Raw genomic sequence first — 21,956 nt, forward strand, 5'->3', positions numbered from 1 at the left:
CAGAATATCATCAGTACCAATCTACTAACCTTCAGTGATATCAGTGTGGTGAGGTACCTGAACAGAGCCCAAAGGATACTAAAAGACAATACCCACCCCAGCCACAGCCTATTCACCCTGCTGCTGTCTGGCAAGCGATACAGAAGTATCTGCTGCTGTACCAACAGACTTTGGAGCAGTTTCTTTCCTCAGGCTGTGAGACTACTGAATTCATCCTCCACACTCCACCAAGAACTTAACAGTCTACTGAACTGAAGACAGTCAAAATCAGCACTGAACATTCAGTACATACAACTTATTGTTGTACGTACTGAACTGCCTTTAACAATGATGCATTTACTGCTATACATCCTGAACTCCCTTTGAATGGTGATGTGACTACTTAGATTAAGAAAGTAAGTGAACAAACTACAGAATCAGTAACTATGAATCTTTGAACTGAACAAAGTGATTCAAATCCAAATGGGAGGTGTAGTTTTTTTTGTATGCTCACAAAGTAATCATTCTTTAACTTTCTATTGCTGTAGTGAATGCCAATTTGTCTAGAATATGGAAAGTAAACACCGGAAACGTGCTGCCGACTGATGACAGAAATGCTGAATGACGGATTGCAATCTTTTGCACACATTAGTGGGAGAGAGGGTTGCCCAGATGTGATGTCATGACTTCAAGACTTTCGTAGAGACTTTTTGTTCCCTTTTTCAAGTCCAAATTAGTGAATATAGGTGAAGCTGTCCATCCCCAACATTCATTGGGATGCTCCAATTTATTGTTAGGTTTGTGATCCATTCATAAAGTCAAAGCTAGTTAGCCTAACTTGCTAAGTCCTACTAGTTTTTCTACATGGTATTTGAACACCTTTTAATTCATTGGTAGCTCCTGCTCACTCAGTGCTGTGTTTGTCCTGCATTATATAAAGAAGGGTGTCTAGCTAATGCTACCTGTCATTGCTTTCATTTCAGTTTGATTTCAAAGGAGTAAATGATGTTCTAATTTATGTATTTTTTGATACATAAGTTACAAAAATGGTTCACTGAACATCATTTTAATTTGAACACAACAGAAGCACTGACTACCCCCATGTCTCAGTGTTTTGACATGTCTCTCCCTCTCATTTTTTTTCCCTCTGTGTCTCTCTTTTCAATTCCTCTTCCCCTGTCATCTTATCTGGCCCTTTCTCTCTCTTTTAAATCCCAACCTCATCTCCTCCTTATTTTCTCTGTCATATTACAAGGAAGCCAGTAACAATGGATCCTCGGAGAGAGTAGCAGATCAATTTTCCTGGCCCCTGGTACTGAGTGGTGTCTTTGTATTGAGGGTCACAATTAGTGACCTTGCTTCTGCCACATCACTCAGATGTCTGGAAAATTTCATTTTCTCCTCCATCCTCTGACACCACTGACACATTCAATTAAAAAAAGCATTTTTGTCTGCTATATAGTAGTCAGGCCGATTTCTTTTCACCATAGTTGTTTGATTGGTAAGATCACTTACTGTCAGGTTGCTTGTATGCTTTTTGTGAATGTGTGTCTTTGACCCTCTTTCTGTTTTCCTTTTGATTTTCTGGTCTCAGTTAATATTGGAGTCAAAGCAGCAGTTGCATGTTACACCTGTCACTCAGAAGCTCATTGAGCAAAATGTGTGAGTCTGTTTACTAAGATAATTACCTTGTGGGAAAGAAGACATATTTGCCTACGTTCTGGCAAGAAATTATGTGCAAACAGTTAAAATTGCAGATTTGAGGACAAGTTAAACAGAAATTCATCTTCTCAAACGCTGTGATGTCGCCCACTCTAGCTTCTGAACATTCCGCCCCCTTGACACCAATAAAAAATCTGGAAAGGTCAGAAAAGTTTATGAAACTTGAATTGTGATTGTGTAAATGGGCATAGAAGAGCTGAACCGATGTGTAAAAGTCCCATTTTTCATGAACTCTCTAAAGTTTGAACGAAGTTTCATGGTGAATATATGAATGAGTAGGAAAAGGCTGAAGATGAGTGGGTTTGAAGGTTTCTCTCATTCACTCCCATTATAACTAAGGTTCAAACAAAGCTGAGTATTTTGAAAAGTATGAATGGGATTTAAAATTTGAATACAACCAAAAATGTTGGAAAGTTTCTGAACATTTTGATGTTTGAATGGAATTTCAACCTGAAAGTACTTCAGCTCACTTGTACAATATGACTGCCATTTAAGATTCTTTCACTGCTCATACCACAGTTTACATTCTTCATCCCTTTCTTACATTACCAACTCTTCACACTACTTCAACTGCTTCTTCATACAAATTCAAGCCAGCAATTCAAGTTAGGTTCAGCCTTTCCAGAAGCCAGAAATCTCACTGCCATTGTTTCAGAAATGTCATTTTCTAGTTATTATATTTATTATTCCACCTTTTTTTGTTTCATAACTCCGTCAACATAGAAACTCCATTCAAACTTTAAAACATTAAGCTCAATCAGGACATTATCAGATGTATTCAGTTTTATTCATATATTTCATACTTTCCGAAATATCCAGTGTTGTGTTGGCAATTTTTCCCAAAGAAATATATGGATGGAATGTTCAGAATGGACAGTTTTTCCACAACTTTTCATGCATTTTTCAACTCCTTCTACTCATTCATACTTTTAGGTAGTTTTTGGTTGTATTCAACTTTTAAATCCCATTTATACTTTTGAAAATATTCCGCCTTCTTTGAACCTGGAACCTTATTGCGAAACAGTCCCAAAAGAAGGAGTTGAAAAATGGATGAAAGTTGTGAATTGTTCTCCAAGATACCCCCCTAAATAATTTATTTACACAATATTTTTGAAATGTCCAGATGTTCAATTAAGGGGATACATTTTGGAGGAAGGTGCCATGAACTTGCACTCTGGAGCAGTTACTCAGGAGATGAAAATTAAAAGAAATAAGACAGATGTAATGAGCAAATTAAAAACACAATGGCAAGCATGCAGCAGGAGGCCAGAAACAGTTTCGAAAGTTTGGTGCTGAGCATAAAAGAAATATTATTGCACAAATTAACCCCCTGAGGTCGTCGAACACACTGGCATGTTATTCTTGATGTTTCTAATTCTTCATTGAAAAGTATAATTGAGTATCATCTACAATCTAACAATAACAATGAAAGTTTATGGACTGTTTGCTAAAAATATTGCCTAAAGTAAGTATACACTGATCGGCCACAACATTGCAATGATGCTATTAGAAGGTCATTTGGAACTTTCACTAGTGCTGTCTGTGCTATAATGCACTCTAAATCCTGGCTGAAAATCTTCAAATAAATTATTATGTAGAAAGTCACAGAGCTGATTGGTGACTGCTTTCTCAAGGATCTTAGAGGGAAAGAGTAGGTTAGATATAGGTCTATAGTTAGCTAAAACACCTGGATCAAGACTAGGCTTTTTAATCCTCTGAGTTTGCCGAATGTGTCATTCGCAGTCATTCTTGATGTGTTTTCTTTTAATCTTTATGATAATACAGCCTAGAAATGAATGTGACCATCATTGATAAATGCCCTTTCAATACGTAAAATTTTGTTTGAAAAAATTGACTGTTCATTATTACAGGTTTACTCTATGTGAGAGTTATTTGCATAAAATTGAACTTCACTTACTAATAGCATAGATGAATAGATATGTTTTGGCCATTGACTATTCTATCTGTATCTATTTTTACTGTTATGTTTAGATGACAATGTCTTTCATAGAGTATTATTTATTTGTGTGTGTGTGTGTGTGTGTGTGGTTTTAAACTGAATGTTAAATTACTGGAAATCTCTGTTCAAGTGTATAGAGTTATGTAATGCAAGAGAGTATCCCTCCCCCTCTACATTCCTCTTAGATGTGAATTGTTGTGTGAGGCGGGCATCTGCATGTAGAAAGGAGAAAGGAAGTGAGAACTTTCTTTCAATAAACGTAGTAATAGTAATAGTAATGAATATTCTAGATTTTTATTTCTTTTACAGAGAGCATTCACAGCTGCCAGGGCCCAGTGAACCACCTGCAGCTCTCTCCAGCAGCCACACACGTAAATATGTAAATATTTTAAAAAGTGTGTTTTTATATATAATAAGTTTTTGGTTTGAAAAAGAAAAAACTGTTGTAGTGCTCATTTTTCATTTGCCCACATCTCATGATGCTCGATATGTATTATGAAGTAATTATTCAGTCCCATTTTATCTCCAACATCTGGCGAAAGTAGAGAGACAACACTTAATTCAAAAATTTCATTTTAGACATTTATTATATAGTAATCTAGTATTTTGTTTATATATTCCACTACTTTTGTGAACCTAAGACTTTGGTAAACATATTTCAAGCACCAAGACAATATCATCCACATAAGTAAAGGTATGTTTTCACAAAAGATTCAAAAATCCGACCTCATTTTTTCAGCTTTAGAGCCAAATTATCTCTTTACATAGTGCTCTAGGACACTGTGTGCCTCATTTTAGATAGAGATAAGATATTCTGCAAATTTTGATGTAAAACAGTTGGGTATCATGTTACATGCAAGTATCTTTAAAAGGTGAATTTAAGAAGATATGTAAAAATCGAGGAGATGCCCTTAGACCTTGGAGGGTTAAGAAGAGGTTTATTTACAGCTTCTTTAAAGGACTGTGGTACATACACTGCAGGAAAAACCAGATTTTTTTGCCACATGAAGCCCGCAAACCACACTGATTCTCAATAGTTAACAGCTGTTTACTGCGTGTGAGGTCCGCGTTCGCCTGTGCCATAAATTGTCCAGAACAAATCACTGGCAGTAGGGTAAGGGGGAGCACGGGGAGGGTGTTGGTGGGCAGTGGCAGAGGTTTGAATGACTCTAATTAGCGTCTCAATAGCAGTCAAACTGCCAGGCTAGAACTTACCTAACTCCAGCATTGGATCAAATCGCCAAGTAAGATCACCAAGAAAAATCAATTGTGATTCGTTGGACATGAATATTAATTTACTGGGACAAGAACAAAAAACATTTGCGGGGAACATGTTGCTGAAAGAAAAAGTAAGAACTTTATTCATACATAAGAAAAATAGCAAATGCACAAACACAACTGTAAACAACTACTGGCGTAGCCAGTGTCCAGTATCCAGCCACTGACTGGAAAACATAAAAGTTAACCTACAGCCAGACCTGGAACATCAGATGGGGTATGAAATGTCTTTTTGCTGCCTCTGAGTTGTATGTATTTGGTGGCGTTCTGTCTGAATGTGGTCCAATGTTTAGGCATCTTTGATGTGTAGCCGTGTAGTTCAGATTAGCTTCCAGTCTTGCCTGAAGTGTGGCACACTGGTCGGCAAGCTCCTGGCTGTGAAAGGATGGAGGCTGCATGGTCCACTCAGACATCCCCTCAAATGATCCGTCCTCCTCCTCAGAGATCATATTGATCGTGATAACCCTCCAGAGATCCATTTAATCTGCAGTTAATGCACTCTGCCGCGCTTTCAGCATCTATTAATATAACTGAAAAATAATGTCACATTGACTAACATTGACAATAAAGTTTAATCAAATCCAATGAATCTAATCTAATAAATTTTACCCTCTTCCTTCTCTGTTGACTCAAGGATGACCTCTTCATGGCTGTCGCCTGAGCTCGAGCAGCCACAGTAAAAAAAATTTTAAAAGTCACAGTAGAAGACTTACATAGAATGGCATTGTTATTCGCAACTCTGGACTTACAGTTCGAGCTTCAAGTAAATAAGAAGTGGTCAGTGTTTGAAAACAAAAGGTAAATAGAACATAGAACATATTTATTTACTTTTATACAGCAAAATGCAAGTTGCCAATTTTTGTTTAATCTCACCCATGCTACAGTTTGTCGCGCCTGCAATTCGCTTCACAGTTGTGGAGACGACACACCTGCGGGAGAAAAACCTTCACCAGGGCCAGATGGGCTCAGATTCTCTTCCACATGATTAATAGTCTTCAATAACACACTATGCAACACTATGTACCACACCAGTCTGCAAAGGCTAGAGACTGGAATGTTATATGTCGCCTTAGTAAGTATCTAGCCTCTAGTACAGTGACTTTGGGTAATATGGGCTCTCCACATTTACAATTTATTTTCTCTTTGTCCATCATCCAAGTGTGAGTTTTTATTAACCAGGGATTGCCTATCCTGTTTATTGGCTAATAAAAATCAGGGTCTATCTCCCATTCTCCAAAACTCATCAACCAATATATCTTCCTCTGATATGTCTGCTATATAGTAGTCAGGCTGATTTCTTTTCACCATAGTTGTTTGATTGGTAAGATCACTTACTGTCAATTTTCCTGTTAACATGACCAGCACACCCATACCAGTCCATTGTGGCTCCAATGTGGCATGAATCTAGATATCTCCCCCACAATACCAAAACATGTCTGCCATTGGGAGCGTTCCGTGGGAATAATCTGGCAATGCAAACCCTCAGAAAGTTATTGTATAGGTTGTTTAATTCTTTCGACATAGTCTACGCATGCTCACCCATTTACTGTTTCCAAGCACCTCTTCGCATTTTATCTTTGAGATCTTATATTTTACATCGCACCTATCCAGCCTTCTTCCAATATTATGGCATGTTTGGGCCAACTGGTTCTCTCCGCTTACAATGCATTACGGAAATGTTATTGCTTCAGGCATTAGAACTATTGGTGGTAAAAACACACTTTTTCCCTTTCATCTGAAAGATGCCTTCATGTGGAGTTTTCTAACTGCCTCTGTCTAATGTCCTTTGCCATGAAGTACAGTATGCAAGCAAAATAGCACTTCCCCCTCTCTCCTGATGTCTTCAGTTCACCCACAGCTACTGTTTAACCTGAGGTGTTCTACTTGCATTGTAACACATTTTTGGCTGAATACAATTCACATTTGCATCTTGGCCTAGGGGTAGTCTACTTTGTGAGGCGGCTAACACTGCTGTTACTAGTGTACAATTGGCTAATTCTTTGTTGGAGCTAAGTACTTTTAATTTAGCTGTAGCTAGCAATGTCAGGGCCTGAGCTTCATAATCATGGCAACTGTTTTCAGTTGGTTGGGAGGATGTTGGTGTATACACCTTCTCCTCACTTTTCCCTTCCTTCCCTTCCAACAGTCATGCTGATAAAGAGCAGTATGCATACACTGCCCTTCATGCGACAGCCCATTCTCCTGAGGGGATGCCAAGGCTTAGCTGTTGGTGATGTGGTCATGTTTTAGTTTTCCTCACAATCCTCACCTCTAATGCTATGGTCAGGAGTGTCTGGTGTGGTACTTGCTTCTTGAGATGTCTCCAGCCTTTCCGCCTGTTGGCTGGTAGTCTGCTGCAGGTGGTCTCCGATGTTGCTCACCTGTATCTGTCCTGGCTCCTCTGCTCTGCTGAAGTGATTAAGGTGGTATCAGACCGTTTTTGGTGGTTGAATTGTTAAGGTCACCTTGAATGGGCCTTCTCTCTTTGCTCATTCTACTTTCTCTTGAACACTTTAATGTACACCCACACACCTGGCTGGATCTTTTGCAGCGTTTCTGGAATCTCATTGGTTCTTCCTTCTGTAGCAGCCTTCACCTGTTGAAATATAGCTATGTGTATGGCAGTTGGGTGTTGCACATAGTTAGTTCCCTTTCCAGCTGCTCATGTGGCAGTCTATTGTATGGCCCTGTGAGATATGGCATTGCATTTTCATGCCCATCGGAGCAAGTGGCGATGCTTCCACCCAGTTCACTTTTTTTTTTAGACCTCGACCACTCACTGGCATTACTTCTACCTATCAGCTGTATCTATCTACCACAACCAACATGTACCTCTTGCCCTGTATTGACTTTGTCATTTCTACATAGTCAATCATTAGTCATTAGTCAGACCATCAGGTGTCGGAATGTGTCCTATTGACCCTGAGAAAGCTTTCCTGTTGTTATAAACTGAACATACATCACAATTATGTAATGCCTTGTCCACCATGGCTGTCAAATATGGTGGCCACCACACATTTTAAATTCTTTTGATAACATCCCACCTTGCGCAATGGTCTAAACCATGCACATCCTTAGTTAGCATTAATAGGTTAATCACTGGCTTCAGTTTGATGTGTACTAGCTGTGCAGATTTAACGAACCATGCATCAGTCTTGTGTTTTGACCATAGAATGTCTGGCACCTGTTGTAGCAGTGCAGTTTGTGTTGGTACCCTGTCATCTAGCACTACCCTTTTACCTATACCCTGATCATAGGTTTTATTTGTTATCCTACTGAACTGTCTATCAGCTGAAATGTGGATTTTTTGATTGTCTGTGGGGACCCATTCTTGTGTCTGCAGTGCTCTTTTTACCATTGGCTAATGTCCTCTTTTTACCAGTGACTCATGTCCTTCTGTGATCTTCAGCTTTGCATGAGGTGTGGAGTCTTTCACTTGGAACCACTGCTGAGTTGGCAATGTGATGGCTGCTGCAGCCCCTTGTGATCTGACATAGATGTCTTTTCCAATGAGGTAGGACTGATGTCTACTGACTTCATCATCCCAACATTCCTTATAGTCTTAATCTGATTGATCACCATCAAACTTCAAAGGGCAGTGTAGGGGTAGTCTTGGGTTTACTGCTTTTTGCAGTTGTGCTTGTACCCATGGATTCCACTGTTGCCATCATTGCCATAGCACTGATTCTTGTTGACTAAGACATATCCAATACACCTTTGGTTGAAGTGGTTGATTGCTCTGAATCATAGCATGGTCATTGACTCCATCACATCACTTCCTGGATCAGGAACTCCATCTTGAATACACAGTATATCTCTTCCCACTGTTTTTCCACTAATTAGCACTGGTATAGGCTCAGTAAGGGGTACCACTTGTAATTTCCCAGAGAAGCCGACAGTTTTAAAGGATGACTTAGAGAGGGGGAGACTTGAGACTTGTTTGCTACTGCATGAATAGGTGGCACTTGTATCCACCATAAAAGGATGTTTCTGATGATCAGTCATCATCAACTGCTATGGTGGGTTCTTCTTGTTAATGTTGTGTGACGATTGGCAAGATCCTGTCCTCCTCTGGCTCCTCTAGGCATCCCTATTGCTGCCAGTCAATAGGGATGAGTTGTAGGTGCAGGTTGCATCACTGGTGGTGCTTCGGCCACTGCTGTTACTACCAGAGCTTGTACGTTGCCTTTGTCTTTTTCTTTCTTTTGCTTGGTCAGCTCTCCCAGCTGCAGCTGAGTAAACTTATTGGCCAGCTGCTTGATCTTTCCCTCAGACTTGTTTTTCTCCTTCTTGTATTGATGCACAGGGTGTATAATATGTTCTGTGAATAGTGGCCATTCCTTTTTCTGTACTGACTGTCGCCTGCTTTTTTCAATCATCAGTTTGAACAGGCTCGGCTAGTGTTATTGGTATTCCAGGCATTTCCTGTTTCTTCTTTCCACTTGCTTTGAAATGCATACAGGAACTTCAATGGGTACTCATCTTCCTTTAACATTTCTACCTCTAATTTGGGGGGGTCCATTTTTACTGGATAGTACTTCCAGACCTCTGCTCATACATTGTTTCTGTGTCCTCCAAAGCCAACGTGGTCAGCTGAGTTTCCTGCTGCCACTACATTCAACCCTGCTGAGGTGAAGATGTCTTCAGTCACATGCTTATCAGCCACATGTATCAGCAGAGCCTTGATGTCTCCCATTGCCAGCCTGTGCCAACAATGCGAGAATCCTGTGCTTTCCTCCTCCATTTTGGATGCTGCATTTTGGATGCAGTTGCCCCAGGTGCCCTTCCACTCCTTATGGTCATTCTCTTTCACTGCCCCCGCTTCTCTTTCATCTCATTATAGTTTCTGTTGGCCGTTTTCACCTCCTTTCTGGACTCATCCAATTTGTATTGTATTTTTTCCTTGGCTTTACATGACTGTTCCAGCTTTTTCCTAATTTTCTCGTTCCCTACATTTCCTTTGCCAGGCTTCTTCTATCCATCCTTTCTGTTGTTTCATCCTATGTCAACTCTTCTTCACCCTGACTATACCTTTCTGAGTCAGAGTTCCATGAGGCTCTCCTCTGTCTTACTTGAAAGGTGTTGAGACCTATCGGGTCTTTGACTTTTCTTTGATTTTCCCACTAACAATTCCTTTCTTTGCTTTCACCAACTTTATAATTTCTTTTCTGTCTTCCTCTTCTGATGGTCATTCCCTACATGTCTTTGCCTGTTTTGACAGTTCCTCATTTTTTGTCATGTGGCCAATTCCCTTTCAGACTCTTCCTTTCCCTCATAGTTTACTTCTCTTTTTATTGTCGCATTTCTCCTTCTAACAGAATACTCTTATTCTCTCCCCTGTCCTCTTGGTCAGAACTGCTACAGCACTTGCTTCCCCTGCATTCCTAGGTTGGATACTGCCCTGCTCTGAATGGGTTTTTCTCACTTTGATCAGGTGGGGGGGTCAACTGGCCATGGTGGCAGGTCTGGCTTGGGTCCTCTTTCGCTCAACTGGCCTCACAATCCCTATTTGCTTTCCCTTTTCTTTGGTCTCCTGCTCTTTATCTTCTACATTCACCATTTCCTGCAATGTTTTTATTGACTGCCTATAGGTTGCGCCTTCCTTCATGAATAAATAAATAAATTATCACAATCAGTAGTATGTGAAAATAATGATTACATTCAGTGGTATATTTTTAAAAATTTCCCACACGACGCTTCCTATAAAATACAACAAGACAAAAAAGTCACTTTTGTGAACAAACTTACTGGTTCTGTTCAAGAACTCAGTTCTCTCCTACTTTAAGCAACTCGCTAATCCCAGTTGTTTACATGCTATTTAGATCTGCTACTTACTTTATCTTAGCAGTTAGCGATGGCTTCTCTCTCTCCCTCTGACTCCCCTGCTCAGTGTGTCTTATGTTTAGCTATTAGATGATGCAAACCAATATTCTTGCTGCAATGTTGGCATTGTGGACCTGTCTTTTCCTCTTAGTCTCCTCCACACTGGGGTCGCAGTGTGCTATAGCTTCCAAAGCAGCCATCCTCTAGTCCGTGGATTGCAATTTGGTATTTACTGCGGATTCATATCGGCAGCCAACTGAGTCAGCAGTTGAGACAGCCCACTAACAGTTAGGAATTTCTTGTTTCTGTTGCGGGACTGGCTGAAAGGGGTCGATCCTGATGCAGCCAATGTCCACAAAGAGGAGGTTTTGGGGTGCTGAAGGTGATATGCCATACGGGCATTTGAAAATAATTAAAGCAGCAAAGACACAATCTAAAAATGGCACAATCAAAGAATTTCTAATCAGACAAAGGAGAGCATGTCTGTGTTTATATTCATGACTTTGCATGTGGATGGATGAGCCCTCCATGTGACCATAGCCTCACATGTGATTGGACGAGCCCTGCTTGCCCAATTACATGGAACACCTGGCAAGACAATATATACACAGCCTCTACATAGATGGAATAGATGGAAGAAGGAAGTGCCTAAACTGAAGAAGAAAAGACCCTGGCGCCTTTGTGAGCATTTTGACACTGAACTTTCTCATACACAGTATTTTGAGCATAAAACCACTATTTCAAAACTGGAGTTTGGGAAAGAAAATCCAAAAGGGCTAGATCAAATGCTGTACAGGACCCGCTGTCATCCAGTCAAGACCATACCAGCGGGAGTTATGCACCGTAGATGTTTAAAGATGTCAGAGATAACTTGGTCGGAGAGAATGAAGTACCTGAAAAAATGCACCCACCACCCGAGGACCTGGAAAACAACTTAGTAAAAGAGACCATAATTCAGACAACGGTAAGCAGCACCATTTAATGTTATATTAACACTCTGTAGTGGCTAGTTGAGAATTTGGTTACTTTTCACTGTTATGGTTACTGTAGTTGTAACAATTTGTTCTAAGCGTTTACCAATGGGAGATTGGCCATTTGTAAACTAGGACTTTTTCAGACGGGCTGCTACACAAATTGGGCTGGTGGCTCGATGTGAAAAACATAAAACATCAGAGAGAGACAGAGACAGAATGAGTGAACAAGAAGGAAAGACGTAGATGTGACTGTGTTGTAATGATAGGCCCAAATGAGCAGGCTGCACAGCACACTATATGGCCTCTATATGGCCTCCCTCACGTCTGTCTCCCTCTCCAGCTAACTACATTCTGTTTGGTCCCGCAGCTCTGCCCACACACTTCTATTTATGTGTTGGTATATTTATCATCGTTTAAATACTGAGGCCACCAGAAGTCAACTGTTGCTGACTTGCTTTACATAAATAACAGAGTTGAAAAAAAAAAAAGGTCTGGCTGAAAAGTTCAGAAAAAGAAGTTAAAATCTGGAAAAATCCAAATTGTTTCAAATAGTTGTGCTTCTAGCAGCAGTAATTCTGAGACATCAGAGAGGAGGAGCAGAGCAGCAGAGTATGTTCAGGACCACAGTTCCCAGTGAGTCCAGTACAAAAACCAATCAAGTTTTACAGCATAAGTGGTAGGCAGAGGGCAAGAGGAAGACAGCCTGAGTTTATCTAGCAGCAAGATTTTGTTTAACTTATTTTTCCGCTCTGGTTTCATCAGAAATTTTAATATGCTAATTTAAGTACTCAAGTCTGTTTGATTAACTGAGATCTACAGAATTTTATTACAGAAACATCCATTGAAGGAAGAAAAAGCCACTTAAAAATATATATGGTGCTGTATTTTATGTTGTAGTATCTAGTTTGAATTTTAATCTCTCACTCTCTCTTCTAACCTGTAGTTAGAGAATTATAAGCTCATTTTTGAGAATGTAGCTACTTTGTTGTCGTAGTTGTGGTGTGTAATATGAAAACCTTTTTCCATTTTTTCCAGACAAAACAGCAGATGACCAAAGTATTCATCTTTTCCTTGACTCCAGCGATTCAGATTCATTGGGAGATGAAGAAGCAAACATATCCTGTTTTGTGGTAAGCACAAAATTACCTTGGAACATAAAAGCAAAAAGATACATACAGGCTTATCCAGAGCTCAAGCTATAGACGGAAAACCCAAAATGCTCCAGCAACATATTTCATTTTTTTCAGAAGTAGCTTTACACTAAGTGTACAATTTCTGTAGGGAAAAATTTAATTATAAACATTTCCTAAAGCCGCTGAGTCCTTAGAAAATACTTTTTAGAGAATACTTCTTAACAGGTAAATATAGTAAATGACCACATTCATTGCAACAAAGTTAGCAGTTTGAGATGCACAGACCATGGTCTTTTCACTTGTGTGTTGTTGTTGTTGTTGTTGTTGTTGTTTTGTCTCACGTTTTAAATTTGTACTTTAAATTTGCATAGGATGAGTATGTGACTGTTGAAGATAAAGATGGTTTCCCCATCTTTATCTTCAACAGTCTTGCAGAGGAGCAAAGTGAAGCCTATCCTGACATGCAAGATGGAGATCAGTCTTCAGAAAAACCAGAAGACTTACTGATAAAACTTCTGGCCATGATGATTTTGTCATGGCAAGCAACCTTCAAGATTTCTTACAATGCCATAACATCACTTCTTCTGTGCATCAAACAGCTCTTGTGAATTATTGGAAATGTTCTCTGCGCTGATTCTATCCCTGCCTTCGCAAGCAATGTTCCATAAGATTTTATTCTCCCTCCTGAGGAAATGGACAAGCAACCTCTGTGACGCTTTCTTACAATATGTGGTTTGTCCCCTTGGTTGATAAGCTCCAAGAACTTTGGTGTGGAATAATTTTGGAAAACATTTTGGAAATTTTTGGAAAACAGTTCTTTTACTTTGCAATATATAATTACAAAAAAATTATATTATATAGTTTAATCAGTAAAATCAATATGTAGATGTTTACGCTGTTGATCTTTTGATAAATAGCAGTTAGTCTGTTTCATTGAATGCCCAAGTATACATATGTGTGTGTAACATATTGCATTTAACTTACTCTTGGAGGATGCCACAAATGTTTGAAGCTGTTCAGCCAGAATGAATTTGTTGCAAAAATTGACTACTCTGGATTTGAGCAGTCTTAATGGGAGTCACGCATATCAGAGGATCACATACACTATGCTGGATTATCCAAATGGGCAAGGACAAAGGCAGAACAAAAAAGAATTGAATACAAGTATGGCACTATATGGTCAGAATTTTTCTACTTGAGTTACTATGATGCCATCAGATTTTTCATCATAGATCCAATGCACAACATTCTCCTTGGTATGGCAAGACATGTATTCCAACTTTGGACAGATTTCGGAATTTTAACAGCAAGGACCCTTGATGAACTTCAAACTTTAGTGCAATGACAGAATTGATATGCGTTATGTGAAGCACAGTCCTTTGGGGTCAGCAGAAAGCTTTCTCTTAGAAAACTGTACAGGTGCCGCTGTCTCCATTTAACCAGATTATCTTGTTTGACCCTGACAAACATGCAATGTTGACAATGTATTATAAGATGTACCCTGAAAATTTTATTACTAAGGTTGACTGTTTTGCCATGACATGCAAAATTGTAACATATCTGAATGTCACTTGCTCCATCGATGAATCTAGACAGAAAGGTGAGCAAATGTATATACTAAGTGTTGCGTGAACACTAACATTTTTCAGGAACCTTTCCTTGACCGTCTACCAGAACAATGACTAGCCATTAGAAAACTGTTCATAGTTGTTAATGTCATGTCAAAAGGTGCTGCATTCAAACATGTCATTGCAATAGGTTCCCAGCTTCATCCCGGTCTGGACAGACATTTTTATGGAAAGTTAGTAGAAGTTTGGAGCTTGCAGGGAACAGGCACCACATACCCAGCATCATTTCTCCCTGTTAAAAGCAATGCTGCAAGATGTGTGGTAAAAACATCCAGTGTGCATATAGGCAAGACAATAAAATAGGTGGCTGTAGTCATGCCACTCTGCACAGTGGCTGAGATCTAGGAGATTCAGAGAGAGTAAAACAACTGAATGAGTTACCATGAGCACTAAACTTATTCATTGTAAATATTTAGATATTTTCTAATGTATTTATTCTTGTGGGATAATGTAATCATTTTGTTAATTTGATCATTTTTCTTGTTTGAACAGATACAGATATTGCTGTACCCGCTGTTATATGGGAACATGTAAACCTTTTAAATGGATTTAGAGGCTCTCTGTTCTTTGAGACCAGTAAAGACTCGAAAAAGGAAAAGTTCTTTTTTGTGCTCTCATGTCATTCATAGCTAGATAATCATGATCAAAACGTGCAATTAAAAGTTAATATGAACAGCTGGTAAAATAAACAGAGTATCAATATACATTGATTGCTATGGGTAAATATGAATACTGTACACTTTATTTTTCACAACTGCATTTATAGAAACAATTTAGATGTGATGATAAAGGCTTCGAGAGTCTGTTGTACTGTTTTGTGTATTTTTTATAACATTATTGACCATTGCTTCTGGCATACAAGGTAATTCATCATAGGATACCTATTTACATAGGGCAAACTGATCCAAGCTACAATTTATGAGTGTGTATTATGTTAAGCCTGATCTATTTATGCAAGAGATTTATTTAAAATGAAGTTAGTACTTTTTAGAAAAAGGTATAACCTCTGGACCAGTGGTGAGTCAAAATCTCCCTACTATCCTAATTTGCATTTGTATAGCTCACAGCATTTTCATTTACATATGAATGTCTCCCTAGACCTAAAGGCTGTGGGGCCCACTGCCAAGCTTCTCAGAGACTTGTCAGACTGCCAGATATTCAAACTCCATGTGAATTCCTGGCAGTTCCCGGTAGTTTTCTGTGCTGCCTATAAATTCCTGTGAACAGTTGTGAACCATAACTTCCAGGGCAATTTACAGTGATGCATACTGATGAAAATCACACTTTTCATGCAGTGATAGCCTGTTAATAAAGGCAGATTGATCATGTCTAGTAAAGGAGTGCTAACTAAGGGTAAAACTTCCTTAAGCAGCCTAGTTGGGATGGGGTCTAAGAGGGAGGTTGATGGTTTAACTGAAGAAATCGCTGAAGTTAGTTGGTGAAGGTTGATGGGAGAAAGACAGTATATCAGGTTTTACAGTTGTTTCTAAGGTTCCTGCGTTTGAAGATAAATAGTGCCTGTTGACAACAGAAGATGGTGAATTTGTTTCTAATTGTTAGAATTTTATCATTAAACGTGCTCATGAAGATCACTACTGAGAGCTATAGGAATATGTTGATCAATAGACTCTGTCAGCCTGGCTACAGTGCTGAAAAGAAACTGAGGGTTGTTTTTATTTTCCTCTATTAATGATGAGTAATGGGCTGCTCTGGCATTACAGGGGGCCTTCCTATAAGTTTTAAGACTATCATGCCAACCGGGATTCTTACAGTTTGGTAGAACATATCCTTTCAAGTTTTTGCGTAGTATGCAGGTCTGGGAGTTAAACCATAGAGCTAACCTCCTTTGTTTTATTATCTTCTTTTTTAGAGGGGCAATAGAGTCGAGTGTCATTCTCATTGAGCCTGCAGCACGATGAATAAGATGATCAATTTGGTAGGGACTAACGTTAGGATAGGAGTCCGCTGCTATATTGAGACATGGCATTGAATTAAGTGCTGTTGGAATCACTTCCTTAAATTTAGCTACAGCACTATCAGATAGAAATCTGGTAAAGACATTTTTGCCTAATGGCGTGTAGTCTAGTAATAGGGATTCAAAAGTAATTAAATAGTTGTCTAATAAAAGAGTATTCTGTGGAAAGTCTATTAAATGTTCAATTTCAAATCCATATGCAAGAATAAGGTCAAGGGTGTGGATAAACAGTGAGTGGTTTTATTTACACTCTGAGCCAAGCCAATTGAGTTTAATAATGAGATGAACACAGTGCTATCATTGTCAAAGTTCACACGAATATTAAAATCACCTACCATAATTACTTTATCTGAATTTAGGATTAAACTTGATAAAAACTCTGAGAATCCAGATAAAAATTCAGAGTATGGACCAGGAGCGCAGTACACTATAACAAAGAGAAATTTCCAGGCTGGGTAGAAAGACTAAGAACAAGATTTTGGAATTAATTATGACTAAGTTTAGGTCTAGGGTTGATAAATAGGCTTGATTCAAAAATGACTGTAACTCCACCTCCTCAGCCAGTGCCTCGAGGAATGTGAGTATTAATATGTCTGGGGGGAGTGGATTCATTTAGGCTAACATATTCGTCATGACACAGCTGGGTTTCAGTTGGACAAAATAAATCAATATGAAAATCTGATATTAGATTGTCTACTAATACAGCTTTAGATGACAGAGATCTAATATTTAAGAGTCCACATTTAATTTTCCTCTTCTGTTGTACTATTTCAGTGGTGGTATTCATTTTTAAGAGGATTTTATAAATAACTCCTCTTTTGTTAATTTATGACTTAATTCATTTAGGTGGTCGGGGGGCAGACACAATCTCTAAGGGGTTTTGAGTGGTTGACTGCTCTAATGGATGCACAGAGAAGCTAATGGAAGCACAGAAAAGCACGTAGGACTGGAACTCTGCCTCTTTGTCTCAACTCTGGGTTGCCATGGTTTTAGTCTACTAATAAACTCAGCCAGATTTCTAGATATGAGAGCTGTTCCATCAAACATGGGATGAATGCCATCTCTAATAATCAGATTAGGTCTTCACATGAAAGTCTGCTAATTATCTACAAAAAGAAACTAGCAGATCTGAATAGCGTGAAAAAACAACTGTGGGATTACAGAGAAAGTTGCTAAAAGAAGGAGAGAGCTATGAGCACTTGAGCACAACTTGTGTATGTTTAAATGTACATCGTGTAATTATGTGCTGGAATGAAGAAAGTAGATGAGATAGAGCAGCAAAACATGCTACCAGTAACAACAGAAACACCAGCATCCGGAGATGAGACAATACCCTTACCACAGCACATCAGTGTGTCAAATCATTTTGCTGTTATGTTTACAAATAATACTTTAAATGGCAAACGTGTATACTGTAAGTGTGTATAGATTAGAATTTTAAAGGAACAGTATGACATTTCTCCTAATTACATTCATACATATATTATTACATTATTTATTAATAAAATAATGTTGCTCATGAATTCCACTACCAATGTTAATTAGTGATTTACATTTCCAAGGGACAGTAACAATAGAGACTCCACTGGAAATGGCACTAGTGATCACCAGATCACAGAGGATCTAAGAGGGTACAAAATTTGTTACACAAATTAGTATGCAGATAAGCAACACACTCCCTCTGTCTGCTATATAGTCCATCTTGATTTTTATTATGGCTCCAGAGAAAAATTGACACAGTCTTCCTAGTTCCCCTCTGCCCTTGTCTCCAGCCCTTGCTCACTTTCCTTAATCTCCACGTTCTCCCCTTCAGACCTGCCATTCTCCGTAATACACCAAATATCCTTGGATTCCAGTAACTCACCTGTTTTCTATTTCTAATCACCTAGCTTCCCCCACACATAAACCTGTTCCCTGTTAACCCATCTTCCTAGTTACTATTTAAACCTACGTCCTTCTCTAGCTCTTTGTTGGATTATCAGTTCTCCTCCTGCTCTGCCTCCAGAGCGGTCCCGCCTTCGCCGTCAGCCTCCTGTTCGATTTCCAGAGCGGTCCTTTGTTATGGTTTTATCTCATCTGACTTCTTTGTTATATTCTTAAACTTCCCTCCGGTGTCTTGTACAGTGATTGTGCATACACTACCGGTCAAAGGTTTTAGAACACCTCCATTTTTCCAGTTGTTACTGAAATTTAAATAGTGTAATGTCTCATTGTACTCTGAAATTAAAGCATAAAACAAAATTTTTTAAAAGATTTTAAAAAGGGAATCATGGAATCTTAAATACAAAATTTAATCTAAATTTTGAGTCATTCAGCAGCTGAACACACTTGTGGCATTATTTCTACAATGGAAATGAAACATTGTTTGGAAAGTTCGGCCCAACACTGTTTCAGAAGTTCCCACAAATTTATTGCACTTGTAGGTTGCTTTGCTTTCACCCTTCTGTCTGGTTCAGCTTGATGGTGTTTAAGTCTGGAGACTGTGCTGGTCTCAGATGATGCAGTAACAGTTTATTCCAACACTGCCTTTGTACACACAGAGGGTTGAAAGTAATCAATCAGTAATCAACCAGTTGGGGCACCTGTAGGAATTGTTTGCATTAACTTTCAAGGCTTAAGTTACTTCCATTGCTGCGGGAAGGCTTTAAATTAACCAATTTCTTAATCCCTGAAAAAAGACCTGTTTTCAATTGAATTTACATGATCTTTTAGTTTTTGGTGACCTAAACTTTTTTTTTTTTTTTACCTTGGGCAGTTTACCACTTACCTTCGTAACATTTAAGGTTATTCTTGAACTGTTTAAATTTCAATACAAACGGGAAAAATCGGGGTGTTCTAAAACTTTTGACTGCTACGTGTGTGTGTGTGTGTGTGTCTGTGTGTGTGTGTGTGTGTGTGTGTGTGTGTGTGTGTGTGTGTGTGTGTGTGTGTGTGTGTGTGTGTGTGACTTAAACAGACAATGGTCTAGAAATGATCTCCATGTGAGCAACATACTGTCTTTACATTGTACGTTGACATTAGCCTTTGTGGAATGTTGCTTACATTTATTTTGGCTCATTATGGTTGCTGTCAACCAGCACAAAGTTAGGTTAACTTCCATCTTTATAACAGTATTTACCAGCGATGTCACCATCGCTGTCCTGGCTGCCAACAGTGCTCCTCGCAAATTGAGCTTAGCTGACCCCTTCAAGATCCATGTCGTAGGAACTGCTGTCAATTACCTCTGGTCAATGCCAGCTGGGTTTGTTCACCTAAAATACATTCAAGCTTGTCATAGAAGGACAAGTTATGCGATTATACCAACTATGTTTGTTGTTCTTTGGTTCTTTGAACTTAGCTTTCAGGCTTTTTTTTTCCATTGGAACTGAAGCCATGTCCTTTTACAATCCTTCTCTGCCATTACTCACACAATTTCCTCAAAAACTACTTGGCTACAATAAGTTTCTTCAACACCTCCTAACTTTTGGCTGTAGTGTCATCATCTCCTTAGACATGGTGAGTTCAAATTAACATTTGTTAATATATTGTGCTTTAGGACTCTGAAGTAGAAAAAGAATTGGAAGAATGGAAATGTTCTTTCTATACTTTCATAACTCTTCATTAAAATCAAATTCTATCCCTCAAATGTATTGAATAGAAAATAAATGTTCTCTTTTTTAAAAATATGGTGTCACAAAAATTTTCAAAGAGCTAAAATTCAGGTCCCTAGCCAAAAAAGTTTTGGAGCCACTGAGGTAAGATCCTAGGTAACATTATGTATTTCTCAATCTTACCAGATGAAGGTCTATTGAAAAATTTCCATATGGCTGGGATACCGATACCATTTATATTCTATGCACCTGCAACTGAGACATTGTGATGTGTGAGGTGGTTTTACATACCCCCCAAGTAAATTATTGACTTCCTCACTTAGTTTAAGTAATGTAACTTCCAACAGCGTTCTGAAAGGGTGCCTATTGTTTTAAAACACCACCTCAGCAGTAACAAATAAAACTAAACCAACCTGCAATGTTTGTGGTTTTACTTCAAATGATATTTGACAATTACAGCAGCTTACTTGAGTGAAAAAAAAATAAAACAGTCATAAAAACAGTCGCAAAAGCATCTTATTAAAGGCATACATCTGCTTCACATGCTGCTGCAAAATATGTTAAATATGTGCACATTATAATAGCTGAAGTAAGAGGTTTTGAGCTGAATAAATAACAGAGGGAAAGGTTACTGTTCCAGTAACTCCACATGACACCCATTTGGCTGCTCTAACCTCACTTCATCTGGGATTATAAAGTCAGGTACATTTGTGTGTTTGTGTGTCTCAGCTGGATCTCCATTTTTCTCCCAGTGTGTACCTCCGGTGTTGGAGGAAGACCTTTAGATTAACTTCAAACAAGCTCCACACAGCATGTAAATATTAACAACCTCACACACATAAAAAACACAACACAAACACACACACACACACACACACACACACACACACACACACACACACACACACACAAACACCATGTTTTTTCCATAGATGTTAAACTAGCAAAGATCAAATAATTTTAAGAAATTAAAGATGAGTGATTTATAGCGGGCAGCTAGAATGGTTTTCAGTGGTTGAAACATTAATATATCTGTTGAACAGGTATATTTGTTGAGGTTTGAGATGCTTTAAATTTACCAAACTATTCAATATGCACAATTTTTCTGCACCCCCCTGGTTCACTTCCTGGAGGCAGGACTTCCCACTAATGCTTGGAAGCGTTAGTGGGAAGCCAGTGTACTTTTTGCAGCTACATTGAATTTTGCTGGTGCAGATCTGGGTTTCTGCACTGTGAGGAGTGGAACTATGGGTGTTTTCCTTTCAGCTAATTATGCTTCTTCCTTTCCTCACTCCCACATTCTCCAGCCCATGACCCAGTAATTGATTGAGGTCTGCCAGCACTGAGGATGTTGCAATTCCTCAAATGCGCATCAGAGAAGACAAGATACGAGGAGAGAAGAACTTGGACTGAGGAGTCAGAGGTGTAACTTACACTGAAAATTTCATTACATTGTAACACCCCTACAATCAAACTTTGTGATGATGTAGAAACAGCAATATTGTGATGTTAATATTTTTACATGGTTGCAATACTGAAACTACCACGGGGACAGGAGCAACACCACCAATGGCATCTTTAATATTTATTTTTATTCAGAAAATAAAATTATTAAATGTGTGAATGATACATGAACCATAAAACACTCCTTGCACTTTGACCTCTTTTTTCATCAGTCACATAGCTATTCTTTTCTTTTTCTTTTCCCTTCAAAGCACATTTGGATCAAAAATTAAATATTTGAATATTTGTCCGATACAGCAACAGAATATCATTATCATCATTCATGGTCATTTCTCATTATTAGTAATGACCATGAATGGCTGTAATAACCAGCCCGTGTCAGTAAGTATAGACTTACTGGGAATCCACATCAGAAGTGAGACTTGAGCAG

At 38.8% G+C, this 21,956-nt stretch overlaps 1 long non-coding RNA gene across 1 annotated transcript; it reads left to right on the plus strand.

The window, feature by feature from the left end:
• Nucleotides 1-11,425: 11,425 nt before the first annotated feature.
• Nucleotides 11,426-21,455, plus strand: LOC120789281. Its single transcript, XR_005707365.1, has 3 exons — nucleotides 11,426-11,726; nucleotides 12,772-12,866; nucleotides 21,370-21,455. It is a non-coding gene; the product is annotated as an uncharacterized LOC120789281 (long non-coding RNA).
• The last annotated feature ends 501 nt before the right edge of the window (nucleotides 21,456-21,956 follow it).

This window comes from Xiphias gladius, chromosome 4, assembly GCF_016859285.1.
Source record: "Xiphias gladius isolate SHS-SW01 ecotype Sanya breed wild chromosome 4, ASM1685928v1, whole genome shotgun sequence".
In the NCBI taxonomy this organism is placed as follows: Eukaryota; Metazoa; Chordata; class Actinopteri; order Istiophoriformes; family Xiphiidae; genus Xiphias; species Xiphias gladius.